Below are 23,171 nucleotides of genomic sequence, written 5' to 3' on the forward strand. Positions count from 1 at the left end.
TTCATTACTACAATGATACAAAGCTGTAACATATCCATGATCTGAAAACTGCAACTACTCTAGGCCGAGCCGGAGGCATACTTTAGTCATCGCTTGGAACTGGAAGGCCCTTGTGGATCGTCTTCTCCCAGGCTAAACTTCTCCTTTTTCCTCCTGCCATCAAACTTGGCCCATCTATCTATCTACCTAGTCTATCCATCCATCCATCAATCATATATACATGATATATATCTGTTCATCTATCTAGTATATATTGTACCTATCAGGAATGTACAAAGTAGAATCTACAGAGGTGGGATTTATCAAAAGTGGCATATCCATACCCCAGTCTTATCTACGTCCCTGCCCCCATGTCCCATGCCCTATTTATTGTATGGTGCACACCTCTCAGTATACTTGGTGTATTAGAGACTGATACACTCTGGAGATGGTGTAGATTTTCATTATGACTTGTTTGCAGAGGTAAGTTATAATAAATTTGGTGCTCGGTGAGGTTACGACCCTCCGCACCTTGCTGCTCCCCTATGCCCACCTATCAGCTGATTTGCTCAAAAACCTTTAACGCTGGGTGCGGAAATGATCAATCCCTCTCTATCTGCTTACCTTCCTTTCTATATCTATCTCTATATCTTGATTTATCCTTTTTAGTAATAATTGTAGCTGTGTGCACAGTGGAAAATGAAGGCCTCCAAAAGCTCCTTGTGCTCTAAGAAGCCACCCAGGCACACCACCCACCCTTATGTCTTGAAATCATTACTGTACACTTGTGCACACAATCTGCCACATGCCATCACTTATAGGCTACAGATTGCTGAACCGTCTGCAATATGATAGGAGAGACCTCAATAATCTGTTCGCCCTTTGACTGCCAGTCAGGGTAAATAAAGGCGAAGGTCTGCATCCGTTTTGACAACTCCACTCAAGCTGACGTCTTTCTGCACAGGGATTAATCCATTCGATGGCAGCTGGGGTGCCGGCCGCCCGGGTGACGCGTAGCAGCAGCTGAACGAATTAAGCAAACAAATACTAAATAATGATTTGGCAAGAGGCAATCTGGGAAGGTTATTGCACAGGAAAGACACATTATCAAAATCTTATTACTGGCTGCTGTATAATAATAACTGTCAATTTTGCCAGATTATTGATGTTTGAATAAAGCAATAATATAAGAAGAGCCAAAATGGAGGGAAGCGAGAGGGGAGCGCCGTCCAGATCAAGCAGAATTGCGGCCAGCGAAATTTCTGTCACTGTGGTGACAAGAGTATCGTGGGGGCGGTAGCAGGGGGATATCCCTGCTGACATTGGATGTTTTTCATCCCCTTGTGGCTAAATTCGGAGGCCTTATAAAAAATATTATATTGCATGGTGTCATTATATGACCTCGTGTGGTGCCAAACAAGCGATTCCTTTATAAAAAAGCTCAAAGACTCCAGCTGTTACTGGTAGGCGATCTACAGAAGACAGAGTATTGCAACAGGGTGCAATCAGTATTCCTATTGTATAGTATACTCCATTATATACAATATATACATATATACCTCCTGACGAAGGGTGTACCGAAACGGCGTTGGGGTGTTTCTGTGGGTAAGGGAACCGCACGGCATGCATGCATGATATTTGTATTTAATTGCTAACTTAGGGCATTTGATTACCATGGGGCATTTATCTGAAGTGACTGCTAGTGAATACTGAGCACTATATGCACTTTATTATTTACATTCAGCAGTTCAGATTACTTTAACCATGTATGAATTATGTCTTTTTTGTGATTTATTCTTACATGTTTCGCCTTTTGTTTGTCTATTGCACATTTGCACTATTGCACTTTGCAATACAAGTTATTAACTGGCTTAAACATGTTTTAATTCCTTCCAACTATTCCATGCATGGACCGTGTAGGTTTCCTTCCCTTTGTTTGTATTGTCAGTTTTTGTATTCCTCCTCCTTGTATGTTTAAACTAGTTATTGGGGTTTTAAATCATGTTTGTGTATAATAATTATGTCAAATAAAGTTTTTTCAATGATTAATTTATTTGTAGTGGGCTCAAATATCTCTTCCATGTGAAGGAAGTATTTTTTTGGTGGTATCCATTATATACAAGAAGACCATGCTCTCCCCGAGCATTGACACATCAGTAAATAAAGGGATGGGGTATTGACCTAAGGGTCATTGAAAGCAAAGGAAAATACATTTGGTGTCAAAATCAGATGCCATAACAGGAGGCCTATGTCAGTCTTTGCTATGAGGCCTCATTTCTTTTCTGAAGCTCCTGTAATTACAATAAAGTATTTGGGCTCTGGTGAATGTATTGCATAATTTATTAGGGTAAACTTGGTTGTCAGAAGGAAATCCTCAGCATTTCGCTCGTCCCAGGTAACAAGGTCTGGGGCCTTGTGTCACCCTCTAGGACGGGTCCCCCGATACTGGTAGGGCATTAGGTGGTGCAAAGACCCAAAGGTTAAAACACAGGCACAAATATTCTCTTCTTCTTCTAAGTATTCTTTTACCTCATCCTCAAACATCCCTGCAGAGCACATTACTACTTGGGTTGGGACTCTCGCGACATCCTCCTCTCTGCTCTTCTGATTCTCTATATCTCTCAGCATGCAACTCAGTGAGACTCTGTGATTCTTCTCCTCACACCAACACAGTGTATATAACATCCTTGGGACATTTCCCCTTTCTGTTGGTGGCAGTTCCAGTAGTCCGGGAGGGTCACTACACCACTCTGGCTCACTGTGATATCAACCCAAGGGACCCCTTAGCAGCCCGGTAGGACACTGTCCACAGGGGAACAAGGTACAACTGGCCCTTTCAACTAAAAGCAGGTGTGACACCATACCTGTGTGCCCAACCGGCACTGGCGTCACAACATAAGATCACTGGGCTCGGCTGTATCTCGGCCAACCACTATAAATCTGGCGTCCCACTTCACCACCTAGAAAGTGACCGGCTGTGCCTCTGACATAACACCTCGGGGGCACACCACATTGGCACATACGTAAATGAACCCAAATGCTCTACATTTGATTACAAGTGGCTAAAGAAGTTAGATGCAACTAGGGAGTCCTGTAGAACATGAATACAGCCATAGGCCATAGGTTGTATTCATGTCTTCTAGGCAGCCTTAGGGCTGCATCCAACTTCTTTAGTTACCTGTCGAGCGTTTGGGTTCATTTACGCACGTAATAGCTATCCCATTAGCTATCCCATTATGAGGATCTCAATTATTATAATGTAGAGCAACCATTTATACATGGCTTGACTATTACACTAAACTATTATCGTTAAAATCCGAACGATCTAACAACTTTTTGAACGATAATCGCCCCGTGTAATACCACCCTAAAGCTGTCACATTCCAGGGAACATTGGGTTTCCCAATGGCTAGACCCCATATTTTTGAATAGAAACCATGGTCACCTGGTTGAACTTGATAGACATGTTTTTATGTAACTACATAAAAAATTATAAAAATATTTTGTTAGAATCAAACAATCATAAAGTATCTGTAATCTCCAGGTTCATCCATACATAGGGCCCGGATTTATATAACAGCCAACAAATTGCGTCACTCTTCCTTTAACTCTCCCCCCTTTCTTAATGACTTCTCATATGAGGACCGTATTTTCTTCTTGACGTTAGAAGCGCTTATCCTCCCTGCCTGACATAATCCATCGTTAAATCAATTGTCTAATTGTGAAATTGCTCTGGCTAATTGGAAGGCGTAAGACGCCGGTGCGTTCCTCCGCTCAGGTCTTGGAGAACAGATGGGGTGTTTAAAGCATTAGCAAAGCTTAGATTTGATCAATCAATTACAGTATGTGACACTTGTTAGGATTATGGGATCTTGTGCCTACGGCGCCGAGCCAGCTCTGCACATTAACCTTCCTTAAATGACAGCAGAGCACGTAAAGGGGTTGGCGATGATTACAATGGTTTCTACATGACATCCTTAGGCGAGACACACGCCATAACACTAAGTCTCTATTATTAAATTATGTTTATCATCATGTATAAAAGGGTATTTGTCACCTATTCACACTGCTCCTTCCTGGGGTTAGTTTTGTAGTTTTCTTTAGAAATACAGGTCCCAGTTGGGGAACTGAAGTGAAACGGATGGAAATCCATTTTTAGCCCGCAATGTAAAAAATGGAAAAAAAAATGTTTCCCGATGGCAGATGTTTGGGGAAAGAGAAGGATCGGGCACATTGAATTTCAAGTGCCTGATCCTATTGTTCTCAAAGGACATAAGTCAAATTTGCAGGTCATTTTGTAGTTAAAACATCTGTTTACCTGCAAATTTATGAGGCCGTTTCACAGCCAATGGAAAAACCACAGAGTTCAAGTTTATGGTCACTGCCATTTTTAACAACACACCTTAATGTTAGAAACCATGTGATTCCTGATAAATTTGTGAATCCAAATTGACTCCTTAGCCCAGAAAAATAAAGTCTATGGGTATACACTAGATGTGTCCCTTCTCTGCAATCTTTTGTTCACTGCCCATTGTCAGGGGAAATTTGTCTCAAGTAACAGCTAGATCAGGACAAATTAAAGGGGTGTTCCAAAATGAAATAACTTGACGCCTATTCACAGGATCGGAGACAAGAGATCCCGTGGGTCCGGCCTCCTACCCCCATTCCCCTGGCGCCTCCAAAGAGTATGAATAGAGCCGCCAGAAAGAGCCAAGTACAGCACTGAGCTCTTCCCGATGGCTCCAAAGGAATAAATAAAGCCGCGGGTCCCTTGCTGTACCCGCAGCGCTATTCAAAACAAAGGATCGCTGGCGGGGTAAGTAGGATGGGTCCCCCGTGATCTCTTACCTGGCCCCTATCCTTTAGATTAAGAACAAGTAACTTGGAATACCCCCTTTAAAGGGGTTGTCAAGGGCACAGAAGAGCAGAAGATGACTGATCACTTCCTAAAAAACCATTCTCTCAAGTAAGCCCAGCACACAGCCCAGGCTATCTTAGTCTCTCTCCCTCTTATTTGCATATAACGTTAGCTTACCCCTGCCTAAAAGGGGTATTACCAACTTCATAACTATATCTAAAACATTAGGTAATTAAAAGTTAAGAAACTTTGCAATTGGTTAATACATTTTTTTTCTCCCTTCTAGGCTCTCTAATGTGTTGATGGCTGATTGTCTAGGTTTCCAACCACTGTGATCAGGAGTGGCCTGGCCAAGCTGATGACTCACTCCCTGCCCAAAGCCAACATTAGGGTACTATTACACAAAGCGATTTATCGATGATAAACGATCTCAAACGACCGATATGGTGAACAACCTGAAATTGTTCACCCAATTACACGAAACGATGATCGTTACTTATGATCGTTCTTGCGGTCGTCTTGTCATCGCTATTGCGTTCGGCGCTACTGCGAACGACCAAACGACGTCTTATTACATGCGAACAATTTGCAAGAGGTCAACAATAACAATGGGTCCAAATTCTATCAAATGACCAACGATTTCTAGTTGGTCATTTAATCGTCTGCAATTAAACTAAACGATTATCGTTTCAAATCCGAACGACCTAATGCTTTTTCAAACAATAATCGTCCCTTGTAATAGAGCCCTTAGTGTGTGTACAGATTGCCCTGCTGGCCACCTTATCTGCAGTAGTCCATCACAGTGACAGCTCCCAGCTCTGAGCTGTAAAGAGTTGGTGTAGATGAGCTAAGCACAGAACAGCAGAGCACAGGCTAGCAGCCATAATGCCAGCCCTAGTGCTGCTGGTGAAGAGGACCAATCACAGCGAAGGAGCCTACCCACCAAGGAACTCAGGAAGTGCAGTAACCTTCACGCATTGCTCAAGATTTAAAGGGGAGGTGGGGATAACCCTTTAGGGGTTGTCCTGGGGGCAAATGACAGCTGAAGTCCCTCCCTTTAGCTTGTGGCCAACAGTGGCAGCAACAGTGGTAGCAGCTCAGTGTTTAGCATAACCCTTTCCTTGCTTGGCTATATAAGATGACCGGTGGTCAGCGCTTGCTTCCATGTGCCTAGTCCATACAGTTACGTAAACAGAGGTCTGTGCAATGCACATATAAACAGTATCATGTTGCACTTATTACAAGGATGGGGAACCTTCAAAGTCTCTTTTCACCTAAAGTAAAGTCTGTGCCGCAGAAGAGACACGGTAAACAGTATTAGGGTGTAAATTCCCTTTAAATAAAATTATTAGAAATGCTCGGCGTAATGTGAGGGGTGCAGGAAGTAAGTTTTAATAAATATTTGGCAGCCATAATAGTATAATGTATTTCCAGCACTGCCACAGTACTCTGACCTCCGCTCTGAAAACGAGCGTGTCTCTATTTTTTCTCTAAAGCAATTTTGTTTGATTTATGAAATCTGGATGACATTGCGAGTCCCTGTAAGGCTCCTATACACACATCCGCTGGCCCTCTTTCATTTCTGTGAAATGTGTACAGAGATACAGATGTCTCCGCCGATGCCAGGCCGGCATTAGTCTTGTTTAGTTATTTGCTGGCTGATCCGTTAATCATTTTCAATGATCGCTTTCTACTCCCTCAACCCCCACCCCCCCACTCCTTCCGTGATGCCAAATAATCCACTGCAAGCAGGCTGCTGTCCGCCGAAGGGTGTGTGGGCCTGTGACTCTGCAAGACCTTGTTTAACCCCGTGCCCTTTACAGTCATACTACAGTATCAATGAAGAGCAATGTGTCATCATCACACAATGACATATTGCAGAAGTGCCAACCTGGGAGATCCCTTCACGGAGTAAAGCCTCAAAAGCGGATTGCAGAAACATTTTGTAGTATTCTGAGGGGCATAGACTAATATAATCAGACATTCATTATTACCACTTATTACAAGGACCCAAGGCAATTTATAGCTAGGCACCAATAGAAAAAGATATAACAGCAGTATTATAGTAGTTATATTCCTGTATATAGGGGGCAGTATTATAGTAGTTATATTCTTGTATATAGGAGCAGTATTATAGTAGTTATATTCTTGTATATAGGAGCAGTATTATAGTAGTTATATTCTTGTATATAGGGGCAGTATTATAGTAGTTATATTCTTGTATATAGGAGCAGTATTATAGTAGTTATATTCTTGTATATAGAAGCAGTATTATAGTAGTTATATTCCTGTATATAGGAGCAGTATTATAGTAGTTATATTCTTGTATATAGGGGTAGTATTATAGTAGTTATATTCTTGTATATAGGAGCAGTATTATAGTAGTTATATTCCTGTATATAGGGAGCAGTATTATAGTAGTTATATTCTTGTATATAGGGGGCAGTATTATAGTAGTTATATTCCTGTATATAGGAGCAGTATTATAGTAGGTATATTCTTGTATATAGGGAGCAGTATTATAGTAGTTATAACAATGTAGAAAGTAGATCCGAGTTAGCACCAACGTTCATACAGTGTTTGTTCTATACCCATGAGCTAGGATAGTTCCAAATGAAGATTCTAGGCAACGGTGTGCAGCGTGGAGGTGCAAAAAGCTAAAACAGTATAGGTATAATCCAAACAAAAAGAGAAAAGAGCTTGCACTCACCACAGAATCGCTGCAAATAACATCCGTTTATTCAGTAGTTATATTATTGTATATAGGAGAAGTATTATAATAGTTATATTCCTGTATATAGGAGCAGTATTATAGTAGCTATATTCCTGTATATAGGAGAAGTATTATAGTAGTTATATTCTTGTATATAGGAGCAGTATTATAGTAGTTATATTTTTGTATATAGGAGCAGTATTATAGTAGTTATATTCTTGTATATAGGAGCAGTATTATAGTAGTTATATCCCTGTATATAGGAGCAGTATTAGGCTGGGTTCACACTATGTATATTTGAGGCTGTATTTGTGAGGCTGTATAGCAACCAAAACCAGAAGTGGATTGAAAACACAGAAAGGCTCTGTTCACATAATGTTGTAATTGAGTGGATGGCCGTCATTTAATGGCAAATATTTGCTGTTATTTTAAAACAACGGCTGTGGTATTGAAATAATGGCCGTTATTTACTGTAATATGGCGGCCATCCACTCAATTTCAACATTGTGTGAACAGATCCTTTCTGTGTTTTCAATCCACTCCTGGTTTTGGTTGCTATGAGGACCTGACATGAGGACCAAATACTGCCTGAAATATACATAGTGTGAACCCAGCCTTATAGTAGTTATATTCCTGTATATAGGAGCAGTATTATAGTAGTTATATTCCTGTATATAGTAGCAGTATTATAGTAGTTATATTTTTGTATATAGGAGCAGTATTATAGTAGTTATACTTGACATGGAGAGAGAGGACATATGCCGCACATCCCACATATGGCTGACACTAGGGGACCTGCACTTGGTACACGGGGCATTATGGTTTGATCAAATTATATACCGACACCCTGGTGTTGATTTTTAAAATAGGCCTAGCGGCATTAGTGTCAGCCATAGATGGGATGTGCAGCCGCTCCTTTCTCTCCATGTTGTGTATTATAGTAGTTATATTATAGGAGCAGTATTATAGTAGTATATTCCTGTATATAGGGGGCAGTATTATAGTGCTCACATGTCAGTACCTTATGTCTTCCCCAGTCTGTGAGAGCAGCAGTGTTAAGTGTAATACCTTATCCATACTTGTGTCGTTTGGGGGCAGCCTCCCCCGCCGGTGGTGCTGGCCGGGTTCTGGTGGGGCTTTTTGGGTCAGGTCCTGTGACATGGGGGTTGCTGGGCCGTTCCATGGCTCCCCTTCCCTGCACGTGCACGCTTTGCACGTGCACGTAGACCGGAAGAAGCGCGTCATTGCGAGAAACAATTGTAGTCTACCTGTGAAGACGTGTCTGCTCCTCACCCGCCCCCCCCCCCCTCCCTGCAAGTAATGAAGCAAACCTCTCAATAAACCAATCTAAAGACATACCCGGTGAAAAGTCACGTCTCAAGCACAGTCTCAGAACAGGCAGTGGCCGGGTGACTGGAGCAGCTGGAAGCCAGCCTCAGCACTTGAGCTCCCATGCCACAGGCTTGCACCATCTCTCCGTCCCTCCTCCCCACCCTCTTCATCATTAGGAATTCCCCTAGAACAATTTCTCCTATTCATCACATGTGTGAACACTGCACATGAGTCAGACCGTTAAGGCACCTGTGCAGTGTTCAGACAGGTGAGGAATAGGAAAAATCCTGCCTGGGGGCGTTCCTAGTGATGAGGAGGGATGGAGGGGCGTTGCAATCTTAGGACATACACACTCAAGGCGACGACAATTTGACACGGGTCTGCAAGTTAAAAAGTTGTTCTTTATGACAATAACTGCATCACCTGCTAAACAGACTCCAGGACAAATCTTGGATTAAAAGCAGCTATCCGAAAGTACAAGCGGTTTGGGGGGTCAGATTGTGGGTACAGGGTCGCTTTAAAGGGGTATATAGCACTGGGATATGCTGGGTCTTTATGCAAGCAGTCAGAATAGCACTCTCTTTCTTGGTTCTGGTCTAAACCATCATCCCCTTTATCCTCCGAAAGGACAGGTTGCATTTGTTACCCCATCCCCTCCCATCTACTCTACGAGAGAAAGCTGGTATAGTCATTTGGCCCATATAAAAGCAGGATATGGCCATACTAACTTGGCCCCCTATGTATGTGGTCCTTATCCGTTCCATTGGATACCTCGTTTTGATACATTTTTTGCGACTGAACCTTTTGGCACCTGCGCCCCCCTGTTAGGCCTTACAGACTATGTGATAGATACCTGCAATACTACAATGACTCTCTTCCTAATGGCTGTCCTTGATGTTTTTCAGTCAGCAGGATGGTATATTTGCCACTTGGGTCCAATTCGCTGCCATAAAACCAAGTCTTTGAGCCAAATGATGAGAATTCTGACCCGTCTTTACACATGCCATAATTATCCAATTTACATTTCAGGCATGGGGACAAATCTCATTGTAACTAATTGTGGCGAGGACACAAATATGGCACGGTACCTTTGTTCGCACATGAATACTCTTTCCATCCTGCTTTCCTCCCCATTGAGTGCTTTATTGCAGGATGATGTGAAACGGAACTTTGAACTCAATATCTACAAAGCGCAATGGCTATGATGAGAGGTAGGCACGAGAAATCAGTTTTAGATTACCAACAATTTTGCAATCAAAAGTATATTCAAAGCCCTTCCGCTTATCCTCCAAAGATTCCCAATCAGATTGACTGTCGAGAACAAATATTCCCAGCCGATTCTGAGAGCTCCCAACTACTTTCATCTAAAGAGAGAAATTTCTGGACTTTAATAAAAAAAAAAAAAACTTTATGTGTAGGGGATTGGAGCGGAGGACTTGGTTATGAATGCAGTACATTATATTGATACTAGTGCAACAATTGCATTGATGGGTCCAGTGTTGTAATCAACTACAGGCTGATCTAGTGTCATCCTTGTATAAAGTGTATGGGGCCTTTACAAAGAGTGTCACTCGCCCTGGAGGACCTATCATGTCCTGCATGACACAGGACACCCTTTGATTTGAATGAACACGGTGTAATGCTCAGTCTCTCCTGTGGGGGTGCTGCAGGGAAGCTAAAGGCTTACTGCCAATGAATGGTGAAAGTTCTGCAGGACATTTTATTCAATGAAGAAAAATAGTAAGACAGTAGTACAGCACTCTTCCTGAGTACTCAGTTCTTTCCTTCGCTCCATAGGAATAAATAGAGCCGTGAGTCACATGCCGACCCAGGGCTCTATTTATAACAGAGCTGGCGGGGTCTGATATGAAGATTGACGGGGGGGGTTCAGGGGTTAGACCCCAAGCGATCTCCTACTTTTGCCTTATCCTGTGGATAGGGGAAAAGTAAATATTTGGACCCAATAAGTGAAACCAAGATCAGAACTGACACCTTGGCTTTTAAGACACTGTTACATCTTCATTAAAGAGGTTATTCAGGCAAAATGAACAAAGTAAGAGATTGCGGCGGGTCCGGCCTTCGTACGTCCTGCTTATCTCCATATCGGGCCCGACTTGCCTGTTATGAATAGAGCATGAGACCCGCTGGAAGAGCACTGTACTCAGCTCCCCCCTACTCAGCTCCCCCCGGCACCAGGTCACTGACAGAACACAGTAGCCCGGGGCCCGTGCCCCCCGCAATCTCTTACTTTTCCCTAAAAGTTGATCTTGCCTGGACAACATCTTTTAACGTCAATTTGGCAAAATTCCTGCAAAACTCTCTTATTTGGCAGGAAATCTCGCCCGGCCATGAGTAAAACTGCATCACATTGACACTTCATACCCAGGCGGCACCGGGTACATTTTCTAGTTCACCATAAAGATAGACGCAGTATTAGAAGATCAACTCGTTGGCGGCTCTGCTGTTGATCTATTAGATGTGTAAAGTAGCCTTGTTACAGCCCGCTGAAATTGGCTTCCAAGAATCTCGGTGGGTGGGAGGCGTGTTGAATAGCTGCCTTTACTGTATCCTTAAGGAACTTCAAAAGCGTCTCGATTTCTCTTCCAAGTAGCGGGCAGTGACCGTGTGTGAGGAGATGGATATGAATGTAAGAATTGGCAGGCTTCTCCATGAACCGAGTCTTGCTGCCTTTTATCGACTGAACAACAAAATACAAAAGCTACATTCTTTCTCAGTCCGAGGCGATAACCCCCAAACCTTAGCAGGAAGGGATTATATCTTACTCCTTCTTTTTCTCCTGTTCCACATTTGACCTATGTTTTTGGTGCAGCGCGGGAGTTATGTTACCTTCCGATAATCCATTAACTGATTTAAAGACAAATTCATTAGGGTCCTCATTACCCGGGAGACGGGCCCCCGATACTACGGGTAATAGATCTCCCTTTCCAAATATTTGGCATAATCGCCCTATTTAAATACACGATAACATCAGTTCTCACACCCACAGGTTGCGCCTGGACTCCGGCAGCTAAATGGCAGCTTCTTAGGGACGTGAGTGGGAAAGAAAAAAAAGAAAATCTTAAGGAACAGGAAAAAGGAAAGAAAACGCTGCTGATCGAAGATAGTTACGTAAAAACACACGAGAAAGGTAAAAACAATATTTTCTTTTATGGTATAATGGGAGCACTATGGCCACATGTTACGTCTTATCCCACTGATCTGAAGAGTTGTTGTTTTTTTCTTTGGAACTTTTGACAGGAAAAATAATTATTTGTTGCTTCATATTAATGGAGTATGCAAGTATATTAATAGGCAAAGAGGCTCTAATCCAGAAAGAAGGGAACTGAACCAAAGCTGCCTCCATAATTGTAGAGCTGGGGGTTCGTCTTCATATTTTTTTCCCCACGGAGCACTGCCTACAAGATAGATTTCCATATTACTGGTCTCTTTAACCTTCATAAAATGAACCACTACAATCAAGAACTAGATGAAGAATCTCAGACTTTTAGTTTTTTTTTACATTAGCATATAAGAAAGTTATACAGATCTGTAAATTACTTCTATTTAAAAATCTCAAGCCTTCCAGTACTTATCAGCTGCTGTATGTCCTGCAGGAAGTGGTGTATTCTTTTCACCCTGACACAGAGCTCTCTGCTGCCACCTCTTTCCATGTCAGGAACTGTCCAGAGCAGCAGCAAATCCCTATAGAAAACCATTCCTGCTTAGGACAGTTCCTGACATGGACAGAGGTGGCAGCAGAGAGCACTGTGTCAGACTGGAGAGAATTCACCACTTCCTGTAGGACATGAGCAGCTGATAACTACTGAAAGTCTTGAGAGTTTTAAAAAGAGGTAACTCACAAATCTGTATAACTTTCCAAAACCAGCTGATCTGATTTTTTTTGACCAGAGTACCCCTTTAAGTGAGTATCAACCATAAGTAATGCAAAGGGTGTACAATATACACTGGTGTAAACTGCCCACAGCAACTAATCAGGGGTCAGCTTTGGTAAAATGAAAGAGGAGTTGTGATTGGTTGCTGTGGGCAGTTTACACCAGTGGATGGTGAAAGAATTGAGTACATGGCTCTTCCAGCATACTCGGCTCTTTCCGGCGCTTCATAGGAATGAAAAGAGCCGCGGGTCACGTACCGGACCCGCGGCTCTATTCATCACACAGAAGTCGGGGCCCGATGCGGTGATCAGCAGGAGGTACAGAGGTTGGACCCCTGAGATCTACTCTTCCCTTATCCTGTGAATAGGGGAAAAGTTTTTTTTCCTGGAATACCCCTTTAATGGTGCGTTCACACCTACAGGATCTGCAGCTGATTTTCTGCAGCAGATTTCATTTAAATAACTGAACACAGCATCAAATCTGCTGCAGATATGCTGCAGATCCTGTAGGTGTGAACGCACCCTAACTTAACATTCCAGTGTCATACTTGAGGTGTAAATGCAAGAGCAGGGATGAAGGTCTAGGGGAACAAATTTGGTGAGGGACTTATATTCTACCTAATCCTGTACTGCAGCTACATACAGGGGAGGTGGCTGTATGTGGCCCAATGCACTGTAGCCTGTTAGTCATATAGATAGCCAAACCAGCAATATCTTTAAAAAGGTATTTCAACTTAAAACTAACTTGTCCCCTTTTCACAGGATAGAGGACAAGTACGGAGAAAACCGAGATTGCCGGGGGGGTGCGGAGGTTGGACCCCCCTGTGATCTTCTACTTGTCCCATATCCTATGGATACAGTACAAGTTAGTTTTAAGCTGGAATATCCCCTTAAAGGAGAAGTCCGGCGAAAATTTTTGTTAAAGTATTGTGTTGCCCCCCTAAAAGTTATAAAAATCACCAATATACACTTATTACGGGAAATGCTTATAAAAGTGCTTATTTCCCTGCACTTACTACTGCATCAAGGCTTCACTTCCTGGATAACATGGTGATGTCACTTCCTGGATAACATGGTGATGTCACTTCCTGGATAACATGGTGATGTCACTTCCTGGATAACATGGTGATGTCACTTTCCGGATAACATGGTGATGTCATGACCCGACTCCCAGAGCTGTGCGGGCTGTGGCTGCTGGAGAGGATAATGGCAGGGGGACACTGAGGGACACAGGGCACTGGAGGGACACTGAGCATCCCCCTGCCATCATCCTCTCCAGCAGCCACAGCCCGCACAGCTCTGGGAGTCTGGTTGTGACATCACCATGTTATCCAGGAAGTGACATCACCATGTTATCCAGAAAGTGACATCACCATGTTATCCAGGAAGTGACATCACCATGTTATCCAGGAAGTGACATCACCATGTTATCCAGGAAGTGACATCACCATGTTATCCAGGAAGTGACATCACCATGTTATCCAGGAAGTGAAGCCTTGATGCAGTAGTAAGTGCAGGGAAATAAGCACTTTATAGGCATTTCCCGTAATAAGTGTATATTGGGGATTTTTATAACTTTTAAGGGACTTCTCCTTTAAGCTAGCTATATACTTTAGATATGTGTGGATCTCTGCACTCTTTCCCCTGATGGCAGATGTCAGAGAAGAGAAGGGTGCTATATGTTGATTTTCAAATTTTAATCCCTTTGTTCTTTGGGCGATAAACCGCCACCAGAAAAACAGGCATTCATTTGCTGTCTATCTTATGTGTATGACCACCTTTAGACTTTAGAGAGCCACATGCATTCCTGTCCACCTCACCATCTCTTCTCGACCACATTGGATCGCCATAGACATCATGAAGTCCCCTTATACTCTAACTGCCCCTGCCCCGATGTCACCCCAGCAGGCAGCATCATCCATGAAAGTCTTGGATACGCAGAATCACATACTGTTGTAGAGAACCAGGTACATTGGCTTAGCACCTAGTATTGCATATGGTAAAGGTTTAGATACACTGACCTGGCAGCCACTGTCTTTATATGCCGTCTGGGTCCCCATCTGTTCAGAGAAGTCAGATATAATGTATAAGCAACAATTATAAACAGTAGATTTATTCTTTTCGGCCTCTGATATAGAATTATTGGCCAAATTAAATTGAAATCATGTTGGTGTAATATTCCCTTTATTCTCTGTGATACCAGGGAAGCTCTGCCGCTGCCTATTAGCCAATGTGTATTCCCCCCAATGTAAATCACCAGTGCTTCCTGCTGAGATAACCGGGAAGACTCTGATGGTCGCACCGCAGCTCTCTTATAAAGGCTTGTTGGTTTGCTTAGCAACGAAACCGTAAACGTGAATCCAGTTCCATACTTAATATAACCAATATAAAGCGATTATACTTCCGCTATATTATTGCTGCCCAGGGACGGCTCTGAATGTTACTAAACTGCTATAACAGCGCAGAATGGGATATTTAGTGTCAGTAATTGAGATGTTGTAAAGTCTTAAGCCGGAGTTTTCCCTGACCTTAAATTACTGGAACGATTCCTTTCAATACCGCACCGCTGCCGCCGCTTAAATCCTAGACATATGTTTAATTAGGTTTCCTTATTCCGGTGATTTTTTTTCTCTTCTTTTTTTTCTTTCCTTCATTTGCTTTTATCTCCTTGGTATTTGCAGATATTCTAGCGATTGTATTTTTTATGTGTTTTCATTTGGAAAGCTTAAATTGATAATGAGATTGGAGGGTTGTGTGCGGCCCCGGCCTCCGAGGTTCTGCTATACCGTTAGCTCTAAAAAAAGGGATGATATGTGTTCTTATGTATTTTAGATGATGAGATAGTTGTTGTTTAAGGGGAACGCCGGATGAAAAAAAAATCCAAATAGTGCAAGGTTCTTACCTATGTCCCCCCTGTTGTTTTACAGTAGCCCTGCCCCCACTCCTCTGATAGAGTTCTCCACCAGCTCTGTATCTCCTGCTGTCCCTCTTCCCATGCACTGCTATCAGACTACATTTCCCAGTAGTCTTTGCGGTGCACACTCACAGCATGCTGTTTCTACCTCCCCAGTAACCCCGCCCCCTCCCACAGACTTCCCTGTTACAGGCAGGGGGCGTGGCCTCACTGCAGTCATTCTGTGACATCATCATTCAGTCACAAGAAGACTTACTAAATAGTCTTCCCTATATTCATTCTGAGACATTACCATTCAATTACATAGTGCTAAATAGACTGTGTGATATCACTGCAATCACTCTGTGGCATCATAGTCTATTAAAGGGGTACTCCAAAGGGAAAAAATGTGGCAGAAAGTTATACAGATTTATAAATGACTTCTATTTAAAAAATCTCCAGCCTTCCAGTACTTATCAGCTGCTGTATGTCCTGTAGGAAGTGTTGTATTCTTTCCAGTCTGAAACAGTGCTCTCTAATCACACACTGACTGTTTGACCATATTACATCCACTGTCATTAACATAAATCACTGCAGTATGTCACTGCAATTTCTTTGTGACATCACCAACCTGCTTTATACACTGTGACATCATCAGACTCACCTAATATAAACTGCGACCTCACTACATTCTGTGACATCATCGACACAGCGCATATATACGCTGGTTCCAACTGAACTAATTCTGCAATATAACTATGCGACCTCACTGTATCACTGTGTGACATAATTTTCCAGTGTGATAAATGGACGGTGTGACCTCACTGTATCACTGTGTGACATCATTTTCCAATGTAATACATGAACGGTGTGACCTCACTGTATTACTGTGTGACATCATAGACGGTGTGACCTCACTGTATCACTGTGTGACATCATTTTCCAATGTAATACATGAACGGTGTGACCTCACTGTATTACTGTGTGACATCATAGACGGTGTGACCTCACTGTATCACTGTACGACATCATCTTCCAATGTGATACATGGACGGTGTGACATCACTATTTGACATCATCTTTCAATGTGATACATTTACGCTGTGATCTCACTGTATCACTGTGTGACATCATCTTCCAATGTGATACATGGATGGTGTGACCTCACTGTATCACTGTGTGACATCATCTTCCAATGTGATACATGAACAGTGTGACCTCACTGTATCACTGTGTGACATCATCTCCCAGTTTGATACATAGATGGTGTGACCCACTGTATCACTGTGTGACATCATCTTCCAATCTGATACATGGACGGTGTGACCTCACTTTATCACTGTGTGACGTCATCTTCCTATGTGATACATGGACGGTGTGACCTCACTTTATCACTGTGTGACGTCATCTTCCAATGTGATACATGGACGGTGTGACCTCACTTTATCACTGTGTGACGTCATCTTCCAATGTGATACATGGACGGTGTGACCTCACTTTATCACTGTGTGACATCATCTTCCTATGTGATACATGGACGGTGTGACCTCACTTTATCACTGTGTGACGTCATCTTCCTATGTGATACATGGACGGTGTGACCTCACTTTATCACTGTGTGACATCATCTTCCTATGTGATACATGGACAGTATGACCTCACAGCACCTGTTCCTGGGGGATATCCGTTATCCCCATCCTATGCACAGTTCTCATTCACACTAACTACAGCGCAGAGTTTTATAGACCTGCAGACAGTCTGCAATGACAATGGCACTTACACCGGCCACTCCGCATATGAAGAGCCGAGTGAGGACTCCTCAGCAGCTTCTCTTTCTCCTCAAGTGCTTAGTAGGAATGGATAGCGTCTTGACAGCCTGCCAGTCTTAGGTGCATGAAATAGAAGAGCTGGACGTAGAGGAAAAGAAAGGAGATATATCCTAATTGTTTAAATGGAGGCGACCTGAGTGGGAGTAAAAAAAAAATGTAGCCTCATACCCATCTACAGACTACTGCCCTCATCAGGGGCGTAACTAGCATTAACAATTAAAGGGATTGTTCACGCCCAAAAAATTCTTCTACATAAACTGCTGCCAAAGATTTGCAAGTTACTGGTCAACTCTTCCAATACTTATCAGCTGCTGTATGTCCTGCAGGAAGCGGTGTATTCTTTCCAGTCTAACACAGTGCTCTCTGCTGCCACCTTTGTCAGTGACAGGAACTGTTCAGAGCAGAAGAGGTTTTCTATGGGGATTTGCTACTGCTCTGGACAGTTCCTGACATGGACAGAGGGGGCAGCAGAGAGCACTGTGCCAGACTGGAAAGAATCCGCCACTTCCTGCAGGACATACAGGAGCTGATAAGTACAGGAAGACTGGAGCTTTTTTAATAGCAGTAAATTACAAATCTCTTGCATTTGCTGGGGCCAGTTGATTTAGGAAACTTTTTTTGATGAACAACCCCTTCAAACTGCTAGTAGCATGAAAACTGCGCAGGGAATGAATGTAAGAATGGTACCTTCATCCTCAGCACCTGTGTGCTATAGGGACATATCAGCAGGAGAGATACTTCTAACTAGGGATGGTCCGAACCTGCTTCGGTTCGGGTTCGTACGAACCCGAACTCTCGGCAATGATTCCCGCTGTCTGCCCGCTCCGTGCAGAGGGTGGATACAGCGGGAGGACCGCCTGGAAAACTGGGATACAGCCATAACCATAGGCTGTATCCCAGTTTTCCAGGCGGTCCTCCCGCTGTATCTACCCGCTGCACGGAGCGGCCAGACAGCGGGAATCTGATGCCGAGCGTTGGGGTTCATATGAACCCGAACCGAAGCAGGTTCGGACTATGCCTACTTCTAACCTGCTGAGATTTTCCCTTTAATGCTGATAAATAAAGTCCGATCAATCATGTAATACCATCAGGGAGGCGACTGACTGGCTTCAAATTTATTCTGCAGCAGGACGACGACCACTAACGTCCAGCTAATGTCATAAAGAAACGATAGCATAAAGAATGAGGAGTCTCACATCATCCAGTCTGTCTGGGATTATATGAAGAGGCAGAAGGACGGGCTCTCTAAGATGATGGGACAACCTTCCTGCTGAGCTCCTTCATACTCTGTATACTGAGAAGATGCTGGAGACAAAGGTCACACCAAATACTGACCATAGATAGATAGATAGATAGATAATAGATAGATAGATAGATAGATAATAGATAGATAGGAGATAGATAGATAGATAGATAGATAGATAGATAGATAGATAGATAATACAAAGGAGATAGATAGATAGATAGATAGATAGATAGATAGATAGATAGATAGATAGATAGATAATAGATAGATAGGAGATAGATAGATAGATAGATAGGAGATAGATAGATAGATAGATAGATAGATAGATAGATAGATAGATAGATAGATATATAATACAAAGGAGATAGATAGATAGATAGATAGATAGATAGATAGATAGATAGATAGATAGGAGATAGATATTATGTAGGAGATAGAGAGATAGATAGGAGATAGAGAGATAGGAGATAGATAGATAGGAGATAGATAGATAGATAGATAGGAGATAGATAGATAGATAGATAGATAGATAGATAGATAGATAGATAGGAGATAGATAGGTAGATAGATAGATAGATAGATAGATAGATAGATAGATAGATAGATAGATAGATAGATAGATATTAGGAAGGAGATAGATAGTAGATAGATAAGATAGATGATAGATAGATTTCCCATACAGCAGGTGCCAGCTTGTGTGTGCCAAGAACAGATCACCAAGAGGCCACCTGGTGGTCACAATGTAAATTACACAACATGAACCAGATACATAAGGGAAAGTTAGTATCAACCAACTCTAACAACTGCTACAGGACTTAGGTAAACTGTAGGTTGGATACTGTACAAATTCTGTGTTCATTATCTCCTCTACAGCCCTGCACCAGGTTGTATACATCTGGTTATGCTTCATCACCAAACAATTTTGAATAGCTTCAGGGATGTCATCCTCTCTTAGTCACAGGCTGACTGGCTATATACATGTCACTGGCTGGCTGTCCAGGCATGATGGGAGTTGTAGTTTCACAGCAGCTGGAGAGACAAGTTTCCTTACCCCTGACATAGACTGTGACCTCACATCACCCTGTGACATCACCATCCAATCACGCACTGACCTGTTGCAAAACAACTGTCACTTTACTACACTGCTGTGACATCACCATGCAATCACGCACTGACCTGTTGCAAAACAACTGTCACTTTACTACACTGCTGTGAAATCACCATCCAATCACGTACTGACCTGCTGCAAAAAAAACTGTCACTTTACTACACTGCTGTGAAATCACCATCCAATCACGTACTGACCTGCTGCAAAAAAAAACCTCACTTTACTACACTGCTGTGAAATCACCATCCAATCACGTACTGACTTGCTGCAAAACAAAAAAAACTGTTACTTTACTACACTGCTGTGAAATCACCATCCAATCACGTACTGACCTGCTGCAAAAAAAAAAAAAACTGTTACTTTACTACACTGCTGTGACATCACAATCCAATCCCACATTGATCTGTATGATCTCACTGCTACCACTTACTATGAGATATCATCATAACTTTTTCCCAAGGCCACACAAGTCTATACAGTGCAACACCAGACTCCACTCACGAGAATGGCGCTGTTGTTTTTTTTTTTTCACTCCAAAACAACCCTGGTATCTAATATACCTTTTAAATAAAGTGCATGTTGCCTATATATCGGATAATGCTGACATTTACCTAATAGTAGGAAGTGCAATGATGATGATGATGATGAGACGTTCCTCTCGTTGGAAAGCGCTACTGCCGTTTCAGCATTTTCTGCCTCCCTTGCATTGAAAATGATAATGACTCATCAAAGTGGAATAAAAATGGCTGCACATTACACTGTTTCAATGCACCAGCGAGCCAAGGTATCACCTAATGCCTCCTGTGTGTTATTAGCTTCCCAGTGCAGAACTGATGGTAATGTCCTTTATTGGAAGCAATGGATCCACGGCCACTAACAATCTGTAACTTACAGTTTTTGCTGAAACATGAAATCAATTTCAGAGTATCCCTATAGAGGATCACAGGAGAGCAGGACGGGAGCTGAAGGGCAAATAGTGTACTATAGCAGTTATATCAGTATTATAGTAGTTATATTCTTGTACATAGGAGCAGTATTATAGTAGTTATATTCCTGTATATAGGGAGCAGTATTATAGTAGTTATATTCCTGTATATAGGGGGCAGTATTATAGTAGTTATATTCTTGTATATAGGGGTTAGTATTATAGTAGTTATATTCCTGTATATAGGAGCAGTAATATAGTAGTTATATTCCTGTATATAGGGGGCAGTATTATAGTAGTTATATTCCTGTATATAGGATCAATATTATAGTAGTTATATTCTTGTATATAGGAGCAGTATTATAGTAGTTATATTCTTGTATATAGGAGCAGTATTATAGTAGTTATATTCCTGTATATAGGAGCAGTATTATAGTAGTTATATTCTTGTATATAGGAGCAGTATTATAGTAGTTATATTCTTGTATATAGGGAGCAGTATTATAGTAGTTATATTCTTGTATATAGGATCAATATTATAGTAGTTATATTCTTGTATATAGGAGCAGTATTATAGTAGTTATATTCCTGTATATAGGAGCAGTATTATAGTAGTTATATTCTTGTACATAGGAGCAGTATTATAGTAGTTATATTCCTGTATATAGGGAGCAGTATTATAGTAGTTATATTCTTGTATATAGGGGTTAGTATTATAGTAGTTATATTCCTGTATATAGGAGCAGTAATATAGTAGTTATATTCCTGTATATAGGAGCAGTATTATAGTAGTTATATTCCTGTATATAGGAGCAGTATTATAGTAGTTATATTCTTGTATATAGGAGCAGTATTATAGTAGTTATATCCCTGTATATAGGAGCAGTATTATAGTAGTTATATTCTTGTATATAGGAGCAGTAATATAGTAGTTATATTCCTGTATATAGGAGCAGTATTATAGTAGTTATATTCCTGTATATAGGGGGCAGTATTATAGTAGTTATATTCTTGTATATAGGGGCAGTATTATAGTAGTTATATTCCTGTATATAGGGGCAGTATTATAGTATAGTTATATTCTTGTATATAGGGGCAGTATTATAGTAGTCATATTCCTGTATATAGAAGCAGTATTATAGTAGTTGTGTAGTAATAGCAGTAATGTAGTAGTAATATCAATTGTGAGTGAAATTCCTCTAGAAAGATCCTTGGAGCCATAAACTGTAATTTTCTGATTTAAACCATAAGGCAGAAATATTTTACATTTTTCCTTGAATTTCTCACTTTTGTGTCGTCGCCCAGTTTTTCCAGACCAATAAATCTGCGCAGTTCACGCCACCCCCACAAGGAGCTGTAATATTAGGCCATTGTCAGATGCAGCAACATACGAGACAGAAGGAACAAGTCAAGGACTTATATTTACTGGAGATTTATGTCCTGTACTTTAACAATAGAAGTTTTCCCCATGTATTTTAATTAAGATGCAACTTTTACGAACTTCCAGATATGAATGTGGTGTCATGGGGGTTAATGGCCAGTGACAATGTAGCCATACTTTATAGACCTTGCAATCAGGCATGGCAGCGGCGCTGCTATTTACGTCTGGTCCTCCAACCTCAGATTCATCAGTCCATTTAATTAGACTTATTTCATTAAGCAGCTGCGGAGCTTTTCTTTTATTAATGGAATCCGCTTTATCTTCCTCTGTCCTATGACGGACGAACAGCAGAGCGGGATCAGGGCCCTGCCTGTCACACCGCCACCATTCCTGCACATTCAGCAGTCTGCAATGATCTTTGCTAAGTGCCCAGAAAGTCTCAGCCAAATGGGACTTAATTAAATCATCAGCAGCAGAAAAGGAGCGAAGCCAACCTGCAACTGTCAGTGGTCCCAGCGGACCACCCCGAACTGTGATACAAAAGACCATGACCGAACAATATATAAAGTATAGGAAGGCAGTGCCAGGAACATTGTGCTGTTAGTACTACTGCTGTCTACTGAGCTGGTGTATCTAAGCACATGATGTGTGATACAGTCTGCAGGGCCTGTGTATCTAATCCTGTAATGTGTGATTCTGTCTGCTGAGCTGATGCATATACTCCTATGATATGTGATATGGTTTGCAAAGATGATCTGTCTGACCATATCACGTGTGATACTGCCTGCTTTATCATTGTATTTAAAGGGGTTATCCACCTAAGAGCAAAAAAATGAAATGCTAGCTATTCTTACTCACCAAGTCCCCCTGAGTATTTTGAGCCGTCTCCTGTCTTTCTAGCTGCTGCTGTTCCTGAGTTACAAGTCTTTGTAAAAGCCGAACTATATCCAAGATAGGAAACTACGTTTCCCATCATGCATCTCCCTGATTGGTCTGTTTGTGTACTTGCCTCCTT

General features: G+C 41.9%; 2 protein-coding genes across 4 annotated transcripts in view; one reads left to right on the forward strand and one right to left on the reverse strand.

Annotated features, from left to right (window-relative positions):
- The window catches only part of COX10 (cytochrome c oxidase assembly factor heme A:farnesyltransferase COX10), a 343,376-nt gene that overhangs the window by 31,220 nt on the left and 288,985 nt on the right, over window positions 1-23,171 (forward strand). For all 3 annotated transcript variants that reach the window (XM_069953299.1, XM_069953300.1, XM_069953302.1), the window contains exon 2: window positions 11,890-12,030. The gene's annotated coding sequence lies outside the window, so the exon portion shown is untranslated. The remainder of the gene's footprint in view (window positions 1-11,889; window positions 12,031-23,171) is intronic.
- Window positions 1-23,171, reverse strand: part of LOC138772710 (heparan sulfate glucosamine 3-O-sulfotransferase 3A1-like) — a 68,099-nt gene that overhangs the window by 4,814 nt on the left and 40,114 nt on the right. The gene's annotated exons all lie outside the window — the stretch shown is intronic.

This window comes from Dendropsophus ebraccatus, chromosome 14 (genome assembly GCF_027789765.1).
Source record: "Dendropsophus ebraccatus isolate aDenEbr1 chromosome 14, aDenEbr1.pat, whole genome shotgun sequence".
Taxonomy (NCBI): Eukaryota; Metazoa; Chordata; class Amphibia; order Anura; family Hylidae; genus Dendropsophus; species Dendropsophus ebraccatus.